Raw genomic sequence first — 14,332 nt, forward strand, 5'->3', positions numbered from 1 at the left:
CAGAGGCTCTCTTGTTACTGCGAGTAGCACGTTAAAGATCTATTGGATTTCTTATATATAGAGAGAGATATTCTAAACGCGTAACTAAAAGCTAACATGCAGATATGCTTAATTGATCTGAAGTTGATTTTTTTTATTTGATGTATTTACAATGACATCTTAGATAAATAGTAGTAATAATCCATTACATTTAAAAATGGAAATAACATTGTATAAGCATCTTAAATATTTAAGAGGTCAAGAAGTTTTTATATCACTTCAGATCTAAGAAGAGACAACTTTTCCATGCAAGTCTATTCTACGCGTAAACACATCCACTTTATATTAAGAATTCATATTTTAGATTGTGAAACCATCCCTTAATAAGGAGCTTAGAATAAACTATGATAAAAGGTACACTTGATTGAGTCTGTTTATTGAATGAGTTGATGTTGTAGAAATTGGAGGATGTCACATCATGCATGGGTATAGTGGAGCATTTGCGGTATGTGACTGAAAGGATACAAAATTTAATTTTTGCAATGCTTTTTTTTTCCCCACTTTTTGAACAAATACTTGAGTTTAAAGTAAACTTTTGTCGTATCAAAACAGCACAACATAAACAAGAATTTGCAAGGAAATACATCTGGAAATTCATTGACTACTGGAACTGACTGGAGAGTAGGTGTCTCCGCCTTAATATCATGCACACGAACCAAATGATAAATATACCCTTTCTGAATCATCTTTCTGGCCTTGAGATATGAAATAAACGTACCCCTCGGCGATGCTGTATTTCCTGCCCATTCTATAACTGGTTCCCCTGGAAATTGGAAGCGAACTACCTTTTTCTGACAATCGACATTAGCATAACAAGAGGCTAACCAATCCATGCCCATAATAACATCGAATTCCATCATATCTAATTCTACCAAATCGGCCTTAGTGCAACAGCCACATATAATTACAGAACAATCCTTATATACCTGCCTCGCTATAATAAAATCCCCGACCGGTGTAGCTACCTCGAACGGTCCTATCGGTTCAGGTGTTATCCCAATTTTACTAGCGACAAGGGGAGAAATATATGATAAAGTAGAACCTGGATCTATCAGTGCATATACATCTCTGGAGAAGACCAATAATGTACCTGTAACTACATTTGGCGACGCCTCCTGATCCTGTCGGCTGGCCAAGGCATATATGTGGTTCGAGGGACCGCTAGAATCTGAAACTCCGCTACGGCTTCTGCCGCGGCCCACTGGTACTGGAATACCCTGCCCCATAGGGCGCATCGCTATAGAAGTGGAGGACGAACCAGCAGCTGATCCCGTCGGCTGAGCTGCACCACCGGAACCACCCGCCAACGGACAATCTCTCATAATATGGCCCTGGCGGCCATAAGAAAAATAGGCACCTGTAGCTCGATAACACTCTCCTGGGTGCGACCTCTCACAATAAGAACATCGAGGCATAGGTGGCCTCGCCTGGCTGGAACCTCTGCTCACCTGCGAACCTGAGGCTCTGGAACTCTGGCCTGCTCCTGAGTGCCCTGCACCATCAAATCGTCTGCCTGTAGACTGTGAATGTGCACTCCGGCCTGACCGAGGAGGATATCTCCTATACTGCTGTTGAGGCTGCCCGCCTCGAGACTCCCCTGAATAACCAGCTGACCTAGCCCTCTTGGGCTACCTCCTATCACGGTCTCTATCGGGCTGACGCCCTCTGTGTCGATCCTCCATTCCTTGCGCATATTCCTGTAACCGGGTAATGTCCATACCAGTCTGCGATGCCATCGCCATACAGCTATCAACCAAGTAATGATCCAAACCCATCACGTACTGGTGCATCCTGTCGGCCATATCAGCTACAATGGTAGGTGCATATCTGGCCAGGGAGTCAAACTCTAGACTGTACTCCCGAACACTCCTACCCCTCTGTCTCAGCTGCAAAAATCTGTCAACTCTCGCTCGCCGCAGCTCTGGAGGCAAAAAGTGGCTGAGAAAAGCTGCTGTAAACTCATCCCACACGGCTGGAGGAGCATCCTCGCCTCTGGACAGCTCCCAGGACTCGTACCAATTAGTCGCTACATCCCGCAATCTGTGTGAAGCCAGCTCGACAGACTCAGTCTCAGAAGCCCTGACTAGTCTCAGCGTACGCTGCATCTGTCGAATGAAATCCTGGGGATCCTCCTCGGGCTTAGACTCGTAGAACTCTAGGGGATTACAAGTCAAGAAATCACGAACCCTCAAACTGTCACGTCTGTCCACATCATCACCCCTAGCCCGCGTCTGCGAGCCTGTCCTGCTACCAATCTCGTCAATAACTGCACCGCATCTCTCATCGCCCTGTCCTCTACCCCTGGCTGAGGAGCTGGAGGCTCGGGCGCTGGGGCCTCTGGAGCTAATGGTGAAGCCGCCCCCTGATCCATGGTGGCAGCGGCTGCTGCTCCAGGCTCCTCTAATAGTGATGGCGTAGCAGAGCCCGCTGACTGTGGCGCAACATCGGGCATAGTCTGAGCCCGAGCCCGAGTGACTCTCTGTATCTGGCTAGTCTCTCCTGCCACTGCTTTGCCCTTCTGGGCGGCCATCGCCTTCTTCGGAGGCATCACTGTAAGCATAACAATCGGTCAGAAAGAAATCCTCCTAATAGTACAGCTCTATCGCACGATCTAAGATCAAAATAAAGGTAACTCCCTAAATATCCTATAGCCTCCTGTTTATAGATGTGGTGCACAACACACCGATAAGCAAGACTCTACTAGACACGGCCTGTAGACATTCCGAGGACAAACCGCTCTGATACCACCTTTGTCACGACCCAACCCCGTGGGCCGCGACTGGTGCCCTAACTGGACACCCATAGTCATTCACTTACCAAATCGACATATCAAAGACTTATTCATATTTAACATATGTTATTTTGCACAGATACTGAGAACAAACGTCGTCTTAAGCGGTCACCTGTAGTAGAAATATCATACAAAAGCCGGCAGGCTGGCGGAATACACATCGCTCGAATGTACATACATATGCAAACATATGGGCCGTTTCGGCCATAATAGCAAATGGGACCGCTTAAGGCACAAGTCACAGACGTAACCGAACAAACAAGACCCATGACCCACATATATGTCTACAGGCCTCTACAAACCATAACAGAAACATATGACGCGACAGGGCCCCGCCGTACCCCAAATAGTCATATATACAGAAACATACGCAACAAAAGATATGTACCAAAATATGAGCTCCGGATCAAAGGAGTACTCCAGGTAGCAGAATAAGTATCCTATACTGGCGGGTCACCAGAACGAACGTCTGTACCTGCGGGCATGAAATGCAGCCCCCGAAGAAAGGGGGTCAGTACGAAATATGTACTGAGTATGTAAAGCATGGAATACAGTAATCCGAATCATAACTGAAATCAGAAGTATGGAAAATGAGTACAGAATCAGTATATCAAAGCCTGTTCTGAAAACAGAAATAATGCAAATAAACAAAATCATGCATGAGGCTCAGGAATGCGGTCGCCACTCCGACGCTGGCGCCACAACACATCATACTCCAGAAGGTTTCAAATCTCCGTACAATCCCCGAACATATCGTATCATCATAACATATCACAACATCAGAACACATCATATGCCATAACACACCATAACTCCGTATATAAGCGGTACCCGGCCCTATGGCGAGGGTCTCGGGAACCGTAACACATCATACTGCCGAATATAACATAGTGCGCACGATAACAAAACCGGCCCGGGACCCGGCGAACGATGTAATAGTAGTATGCACGAGCGGAGTAGTGAAAAAACCATATGCATATAAATAAATAAATAAATTTCAAAACTCGATGGACAAATATATTCACCGACATATGAAGGCTCAGAAACAAGTTTCGGGTCAATCGAAATTAGTATAAGAAAGTTGCGAGCTTTTGAAGTACAGAACCTTCTAAAAGCGTTTCAGAAGCCATTTTGGAAATTCAAGTAACATTCATATTAGGGAACTTTCAACTATCGCTATGGAGCAAATCGAATGGAGCCTTTAGAATCATATGTACGTATCAAAATATATATCCAAGACTTTAGCCATATCAAATATTTTTCGAACAACATTCGAGAACATATCGACTAGAACTTCGAACATCATAAATACGTATCAAACCATATGGGATAGCTTATGGAAGTCAAAAACATTGGCCATCCTAGTGGCTCTAAGGATAGGATTTTCGTGAAATTATACATATACGTCGAATGCTCATTTCATAAAGACCATGCCAAAAGAAAGAAAGGTTAGGCTTTACATACCTCGATCGTTCGCTAAACAAATCCCGACTCAAGTCTCGGGCTCCCCAATATCTACAATAACGTTATCAATTACCAAACATTAGCTACAAGTACTTAGAAATTCAATTCTAACTAGTACTTGTCTACAGAAATTTCGGCAGCATCTCCCCTGTAAATTCAACATCCCCGAGAATTTAACTCGGCCCAATTTATCAACAACCATACCAACAATACCAACAACCATACTAATAACATCAACAATCAATTTAAAACGCATTCTAACATTAGTAACCTCCTTCTCTACATAGCTTATCACATTCAATTCAACTACGTACATTCAAGCCAATATCAACGCTCACATATTCATTACTAATCCGAGATCATTCAAACACAATTCAAGAACATTTCAAACAATCTATACAATATTCAAACAATTCCACCAACACACCATACTCCACCCGAAATCTCTACAAATGCAACAAAACTACAACGTTGCATTTTCTTCTTTCAAATTCATAACTATCACAACAATGCACACTTTAGCAACTCCATTTCCACAATTACATAAAACCATATTAAAATCACATTAATTTCCTACAACAACCCACAACAAATTTCAATGCCGACTTGAACCATTAAACCTTCATTTACATCATAAAGGCCACAACAACACAACTAACATGCTAAATAAAATTAATTCATCCTTCCTCCACTATACAACACCACACAGCCACACACACCCACACGGTCACACCCACAACACACTATTTTCATGCTTTTCATTCATTTCTACATACTACAACATACATAAACCTTCTATAACATATAAAAGAAGAGAAATTCTTACCTTTTTTCCTCAATTTTCCACTTGAATAGAATTTTTGGACTTGCCACAAAAGTAGTTTTCTTGCTCTAATAATTATTCCACGTTGAAGAGGATCCTTGAATTAGTAAGAATACTACAAAAATATAATTTTTGGATCAAAGATTGATGGCCTCAATTTTTCTCTTTTTTTTTCTTTCTTGGCCGAACCTTGGCCCTCTTTGCTCTCTTCTTCTTTTTTCTTGAAAGTTCTTAAAATGTGTTGAATAATAGTGGCCCTCTCCCTTTTAATACTTGGGTTTAATTCTACATGGGCCTTGGCCCAAGCCCCCTATGGTCGGCCACTCTTTGGGCCTTTTTTTATTTTTTTATTTTCCAAGCCCAATTACTTATAACTAATATTTGTAATTCATGAAACTAATTTCCAAAATTTCAATTTTGCCCTTAACCTTCCTCAATATTTCCGCATCAATATTTTTCATGAACAACATATATATTAAATAAAAATCAAAATAGTGTCTTATCTCTTACTAGTCACAATTATCTCAAATTATCCGAATGTGCAAAAATACGGGATATAACACATTCACACATTCACACTTACATACATTCTTCATTGCTTGATTTGTACTTGACAATTGATATTTGGGTTGATCTTATGTTGATTTGGTACGTGAGTGTTCATGATTGCTTACATGCCTACTCGTTGATTTCTTTCTTCATATATGTGAACTAATTGTTGTCGGCCTATGATACCTACAAATACTAGTTATTTGTACTGATACTACCTTGTTGTACTATTTTTTGAGTGCAGAGTTTGTCACAAGCTCTACTTCCGAACCTCGCGAGTGATCCCGAGGCCTGTTTACTGAGTTTCCAGCGTGAGCTACTTGATGGATTTCGCAGCCCGGAGATTCCTCTTTTATTACTTGTCTTCTCTTTCTTTCTGAGACAGTATTCATATTATGAGACTTGTATTTACTCTAGATTTGTAGAGTATTATTAGTAGCTCTTGTACTGTATTTAGACCAGATTTTAGGGATCGATGTATTAGTATTCCGCACTTGATAGTTTATTTATATATTGAGACTGTTGTGTTATTTATCTTCCGCATGTGATAACCTAAAAATGCGAAGGAAGGGTTCGGCCACCAGGGGTTAGCGTGGGTGCCCGCTTGACCCACGAGTTGGGTCGTGACAAAAAGTCATTATGCAAGTAAAAAGGGAGTCCTTGTCCTGGACTTTGGAGTGAACAAGTTGAGCTGAGGAATCTAAAATAGTGACAGCCACTGTAGCATGTTTCCATAACAATCAAATTCTACAATTTAGAGTAGTAGGATAATCAGAATAAGTATGACATTCTTGCCAAACACCCTTTTCACTTGATCATCTTTGTATACATTTTAGTCTCTAAGAAATATATTAAGAGCCCGTTTGGATTGGCTTATAAGTTGCTTATAAGCTGTTTTCAGTTTTTTTGAGTGTTTGGCTGGCCAGCTTAAAGTCATTTTGTGCTTAAAATAAGCTCAAAAAAATAATTGGGCCCATTTGACTTAGCTTATCTAAAGCAACTTATAAGCTGAAAACAGCTTATAAGCCAAAAAAAGTAAGTTAGACTACCCCAACTTATTTTTTTTTAGCTTATAAGGCATAAGCCCATCCTAACAGGCTCTAAATCCATTTTATTCTTATGCAAAAAGGTTTTCATTTCCTTCTACTTGAAGGGTCTGTTAGCCCCCTGATATTCCATGAGCTAAATATCTTTCAGAGGTGATTAGAGCAGGTGTTTCGCCCTGTTATTTACCTCAGGTGACATTCCTTGCTTGTTTGCTAGAGGGGAAAATTGGTTCTTGCTAAAGGGATCTGAGCAACATCTCACCTGTTATCTTTTTGTGTACTCCTCTATTTCTGAAGAGCTTGCCCAGTTTTGTTGAGGAGGCTTACTCAGTTGTGCAGTGCTCTTGCTCAATGCAGAGAATTGATCAACCTCTGTATGGACAACTTGGTTGACGGCATATTCTTGACTGGAAAGTATCGCGGTGTTTTATTGATTGTTGTGGCACATGATATGAAGAGCTATATTTTTCATTGGCCTTTTGTGTTGTAAACGTGGGTGGGATGCCTCTTGAAATTTCATTTTTCAACAATTGCGTAACATAGTACCTAACAACGGAGATTTGTGTATAATATCTGATAGGCACAAAATCATAGCAAAGGCAGCACGACAAGTTTATAGTGAGGCTTACCACAGATGTTGCGCAAGGTATCTTGTTGAACGAATGTGCGAAAGGTCCAGTTGTGAATTTAAATATTTTTATCTTGCAACAAATGCATGTAGCCGGGAAGAGTTCGATGCTCAATGAGACTACCCATAGACCCATACTATTTCACCTCTTCGGGTTTATCTTTTGTTTTCTTTCTTCCTTTCTTTCTTTCTTAATATAGAGGATATATAGAAAAAGTTATTATTCTTTATGTAGTCGATCCTAACTTATTTTGGATTGGGATATAATTATTAGTATGATTTTCTTTAAAGAGGATGGTGGAGATGTGGGTAAGGAGGGACATATCTATTTTTGGGAAACAATTCGGATTCATGTCGGGTCGTTCAACTACAAAAGTCATTCATCTCATAAGGAGATTGGTGGAGCAGTACATGGAGAGGAATAAAGACTTACACATGATGTTCACCGACCTAGAAAAGGCATACAAAGAAGTCCCGAGGGAGGTTCTATGGAGGTGTTCGAGGGTTAGAGGTGTACCTGTGGAGTAGAAGTGAAACTTGATACCGAGGCAATCCAAAAGAAAGAAAGTTTCAAGTGTTTTGGGTCTATTCTCCAAGGTAATTGAGAGATTGACGATGATGACATACATCGTATTGGTGCAAGGTGGATGAAATTGAGCTCGCTTTCGGAGTCTTGTGTGATAAGAAGGTTCTACTAAACTTGAAGACAAGTTCTACAGAGTGGTGGTTAGACTAATTATATATATATATAGGGAGGAATGTTGACTAGTCAAAAACTCTAACGTTCAGAAGTTAAAAATTGCAGAAATGAGGATGCTAAGATGAATGTGAGGGCATACAAGGAGAGATAAGATTAGAAATAAAGATATCTGGGACAAGGTGGGAGTGACCTCGGGGAGGACAAGATGCAGAAAACGAAGATGAGATGGTTCAGACATGTGAAGAGGAGAAACACAAATAGTGCGGAGGTGTGAGAGGTTGGCTAGGGTGGTTTTAGGAGAGATAGAGGTAGGCCGAAGAAGTATTGTGTCACGACCCAACCCCGTGGGCCGCGACCAGTGCCCGAGCTGGGCACCTATACGTACCCGATACCCCAAATTAGCATATTAACAGAATAATAATATAATAATAATATTAGTGGTCGCTACAGAACTTAGCAGAAAAGCAGACTTGACACACATAGGCCGATAAGGCCATCACAGAACAGAATATCCCAAACATATGTACAGAACCCACACAGATGTATCCACAGACCTCTACAGAACATATCATAATCATAAGACGGGACAGGGCCCCGTCATACCCTGAACAAAGTACATATCCAGATAGCAGTGACAGATTGTACCAAAAGATGGGCTCTGTAGAAGAGAGCGCCCCAAATAGCAGAAATAGGATCCTAAACGTGTGGATCAGCGAACCTGTCGTCAGTACCTGCGCGGCATGAAAACGTAGCCCCCGAAGAAAGGGGGTCAGTACGAAATATGTACTGAATATGTAAAGCGGAATCACAGAAGTCAAATCATAATGATTACAGAAAATGGGTACAAAATCCAGAGTGTCAAATGCATATTTCCAAATCAAACAGAATGTGTACAGAAACATATGTCATATCATATCCGATCCCTGCCACGGGACTCGACAGACAGAACGTGGTCACCCTCCCGACACTGGTGCCACAATACAGAGGAATCAGAAAAGGGGGCGTGGCCCCGTATCATAAAATGTCATATCAGAATGGCCATAACAGATCATATCAGAATAGGCGGACATGGCACATCATACTCCACAGACCCATGTACGCGTATACCTGCCCCCTCACATCGGGGCGCGGCGAATAATGCAGAGAATTACGCTTGACAACATATCCTGGCCCGGGCTCAGTGTGGGAAACATTGGGACATCCACGAATGGAGTAGTGAGAGACTAATGCAATTTAAAAATATCATAAGTATTTTCAAAGACTCGATGAGGCGTAGCAAAGACAAACAAATCAAATGGAGTCGGACGGAATCATAATAAATGTATTCCGGATATCATAATAAATTACAGAAGTCTGACTTTCCCGAAGTCATTCCGGGTGTCAAAATAATTTATATTATTTAAAATTATATTCGTTAAGCGATTAGTAGGGTAATTAAAACATTTCTTTCAAAAATCGCTTAAAAAGGAAGCTTTAACACATTAGGGGCAAAAACGTAAATAGTGGGCCCGCCTCAGAACAAATAAGGCGGCGGGCTCAAAGTGTGCCCTCTAAACATATAATATCATCTACGAAGGTTATATAAACATCCTATGACTTTCTGAGTAATTTAGAGCACAATTGCATAATTTCAGAAAAAGCGTATCAAAATGGTTCAATTCTACTGAAGGAAAAACTGAAATTTTGTCTTGCGGATTCCGAGGGCCAAGAGGTCCTTCGAGGCCCGGATCCGACCCTAATACACTAAGGGCATGCCAAGGGAAGAATTGGGTTTACTTTACATACCTTTCACGCTCCTTAAGCCTTTCCAATCTCACTTCCCGTTTCGTCGAAAAACTGCAATTGGTCAAGTTTACCAATTGTGAATTATTAATGCCATTATTTCAACTTTAAGCATATTTGGCTACCGAAATTTCGGCAGCACTTCCCCTATACATATGACACCCCGAGAATTCAACTCGGCTATAAATCATCAACAACAACCCAAACGACAACAACAATATCAACAATGAACATTAAAAACACAAATATCCTTCAACTAGTCATTTTTCTCACAAGTTGACATAATCTTCAATTCAACCCAACTTTCAACTAAGATCAATAATTTCATATTCAACAACCATCATGATCATCACCATATAAATCTAAAGACATCTCATACCATTTCCCTTAGGATATACACTTGATATACATGATATACACTTTTCCGCCAAAAGCATAACTTATGCAAAACATCAAATCTTTGGCATATAATTTCATAACAAGTTTCCAACTTCCAAATTCATCAACCATAATCATAATTCACATCTTAACAACTTCATTTCCATAATATCACAAAATTATTCTAAAGTGACATAATCATCTACATTCCAACTTCAACCAAAATTCATTCAACTTTCATTCCCAATATAATTTCCATCATAACCACAACTAGAATGCAACATAAAATTCAACTCATATATGTATACAACATATATACACCCATGGCTACATATATATATACATACCCACTTTGCAAACTTCCTTATTTCCATAATTTCTACTCATTTCCACATACCACAACATAAACAAACCTTCATAACATAAGAAAAAGGAATTGATTCTTACCTTTTTCTACAAACTTCTTCACTTGAACAAGTTGTCAACTTGAAGAAATAAGTGCTCCTTCTTCCAAAACAATTACACCAAGTTGTAGAGGACACTTAATTTAGTAGGAATTCAACAAGAAAATAATTTTAGAGGCAAGATTTTGAGGGGTGATTTTTCTATGGCCAAACCCGAAATGCCCTCTTTTTGTTCTTGTTTTTCTCTTGTTTTTCCTCCTATTCTTTCTCTTGAAAGTTCTATGGAATTTGGATGATTAAGTGGTCTTTTATTCATTGACCACATGACTTAATTCCATGGGCTTGGATCCTTTTTATGGACCATGGCCGAATGGCTCCTCACTTGGGCCTGAATTTTTTTTTCATTTTTTTGGGCCAACTCGGTTGGTCCCGAGTTGGGCCTAGCCCACTGACCTTTCGACCTTAAAACGTTCATATCTCCTTGTACCGACGTCACCTGGGAACCCACGACCTATGGATGGAAAGCTAATTCAATTATCTACAACTTCTATTTCAAGGTATTTTCGAAATTCCAAACTTACAATACAGTTTTTGCCCCCCAAAGTCAGGTCACCCGAAAACGTTTTCTTAAAAATATTCGTTTGGAGGGTTTCCACTTTGATTTGGTCCAAAGGTACTTCATGAGTTGTGTTTAACTTTACATATGTGATTCATATGACTTTTCAGATGTTCCAAAAAAAATCTCGGTATGTGGGCCCCACCCCAGCAGATGCTCCGAGGTTAAAAAATACGGGATATAACATATTGGAGAGAGGTCATTAGACAGGACATGGAGAAGCTTCAGCTTACAGAGGACATGACCTTAGACAGGAGGTTATGGAGGATACAAATTAAGGTAGAAGGTTAATAGGTAGTTGACAGTTGCCTCACTTATGCTTTCGTACTAGTAGGCATATCATTACTCTTGTAGTTTCTTGTTCTTCGATTTTTGTACTACTTATTGTTTCTTGTACTTTGACTATCAATTTTGTTGTTGTAGCTACTGTTCCTTTTTTAGAATGCTTTGTCATGATTTCTTTCGTAGTTTGCCTTGGCTTTTTCACCTCAGTTATTTTTTTTTTCTGAACTGCTTTGAAATGCTTTTTCTTGAATCGAGGGTCTATCCGAAACAACCTCTCTACATCTCAAGGTAGGGGTAAGGTCTGCATACACACTACCCTCCTCAGACCCCATTGGTGGGAATTATACTGGGACTGGGTTTTTGTATTTTCTTTAAAGAATTTAGAGAAAAGGCTGGTCCATGAACAAAGAAAGAAGAAGCAAGAAGTAGTAGACACGCTTGATGAGAACTTCAATGCAAAATTGACCTTTTCTTTTTAGTTTTAAAAAGAAAACTATAAAGCCTTTGGGTACTGACTGAAGTTTGCAGCAGCCTCCACTCTCTTTTTTTTTTCTTCCTTTTTTTTATCTGCAAATTTGTAGTTCCATGTAAGCCTGAATTACCCTCTTAATTTGAAGAAGGGGAATAAGAATCTTAGATATCCTCCAAAAAAAAATAGTAATACCAAGGAGATTTATCTTAGATATGCATGGGTTTTTGATAGGTCACAAAAATTTCTAAATGAAAACAAAAGAATTTTTGTGCAATCAAATATATTCGAAAAGAAAAACATAAATCCTACATTTGTCTATATTCTTCAATTATTTTAGAATAGTATATTTCTTTCACAATTACAAAAGAAGGAAACAGGAAAAAGTATCTTCAATGAAATAATGGAGAAGATAGCATGTGCATAACGGTAGAATATACAGAAAGAAGGTCCATCCAAATGGAAAGAGGACCAATCATCCATCAATTATTATTCTACACACTCCCGTTCTGCAATTAGTTCAGTAGTTATAGATATCTTCTACTACGAAGTTTTTTATAATTACTTTTAAGTATAAAACTATGTTCTCTAATATAGTTTTTAATATATTAACTTTATTTTTAAATAATACATCATTAGTGTTTAATTTTAATTTAAAAATCAGATGGTGAAAATCATTTTCCGCCAACTTTACCAATCATCCTTTTCATGAAATTGGTTTATTGACTTTTTGTTCTTCCTTTCCATCTTTTACCTTAAATATTTTATCTATTATATGGTATCCTCTGTTACTCTAGGTTATGATTCTAAATTCCTTCACAATATAAAAGATAAGTAATGTTTTTGTTGCAAAATCTAAAGCTACCGTCAGACCTCTCTATAATTGCCATTCATTATACATTATAGCGGCCTGATTTTTTCCCGAACCGATTTTTCATGTTACATTTTACTTTTCTATAACAACATTCTACCTATAACAACAGTGTCATTCATTATAGCGGTATACTCTTTATAAAATTATCTCTTTATAACAGCCATATTCAAATATTGTGTAATATTATTTTGTAAGAAATATAATATGTATAAACATAAAATATTTATGGTAATCATCAAGGGAAAGATATTGTTCCTTTTTGCTGAAAGTTTGGACAAAATCTTCGTCAATTCAAGTGTTGTATTATCACTATGAGACTGGAATTTACGAAACAACCTACAATTGTAGAATTCTTACGTCAAACTTGAAATATTTAAATTTTTAATTAATTTTAAATGCATATGTTCTTGAGATTTTAATTCTTTATTGGTACGGTAAAACTAGTTATTCTTTATAGGTACGGTACTTCAATTTTTAATTAATGAAATATGAAAATCAATTGAGATTTTAAAATTAACAAGTATTTTGTTTTCGTTTATAACATAAAAAGTAGATAAAGATATATTTTCCGTACTTTTTGTTTATAACAGCTAAATGATATCCAAACATCAAATCTCATTATACATACATAACAACACCTCAGTAGGGATCTAGTAGCTCAGTTGGTTGGCTACCTGAACTTTCACCTTGTTAGTGAGGGTTCGAATCCCCACGTAATCCCCTTCCCCATTTCCCCTTCCTTACCCACTATGTAATAATAATAATAAAAAATTCTGATAACTAAAAAGGCCCACATGGGCAAATTTAATTAAAAAAAAATACATAACAACACCTTACTATAGCAGTCATGAAATTTTCGAACAAACACTGTCACTATAGAGAGGTTTGACTGTCTTTATAACAAAATCTTAATTTAATTTTAAGTGCATTAAGCATTTGAATATAATCTCTTTTATTTTTATTTTGTCAAGCAAGCTTTGATTGTTATTAAAAAATCTAAATAGAAGCAATTAAATCAATCTTTATTTTTATTTTATGATAATTTTCATCCTTTAATGTCATTAACTTTTATATTTGAGTAGTGTTTATTCTGACACCATAAGTAACATAGGGTTAACTATGTAGACCAGTCAAATAACCTAAATAAAACAAGTTATCAAATACCAAAATAAAAATGCATAAGGCTGATAATTAGAGGGAAAAATAGATATACTTTTGTAACATCACTTGGATTTTGCTATAGGAGGAGATGAATGTATATATATTTAAAGTTGAAAATAGAATTTAATTTTTAACCCAAAGCTGGAGGTAAAAAATGATTCCCATCCAAATTGGATGCCTTCCATCTTGAACTTAGAATCATCACTTTTTTGATTGGTAAGAATAAATTAAACGGCTAATTTGTTAAATCCATAAACCACAAGACAAGTGGGATTGGCTGATTCATGTAGACCCCACATAAAAAAAGATTCTAAGCAACAATT

This window comes from Lycium barbarum, chromosome 2 (genome assembly GCF_019175385.1).
Source record: "Lycium barbarum isolate Lr01 chromosome 2, ASM1917538v2, whole genome shotgun sequence".
NCBI lineage: Eukaryota > Viridiplantae > Streptophyta > Magnoliopsida > Solanales > Solanaceae > Lycium > Lycium barbarum.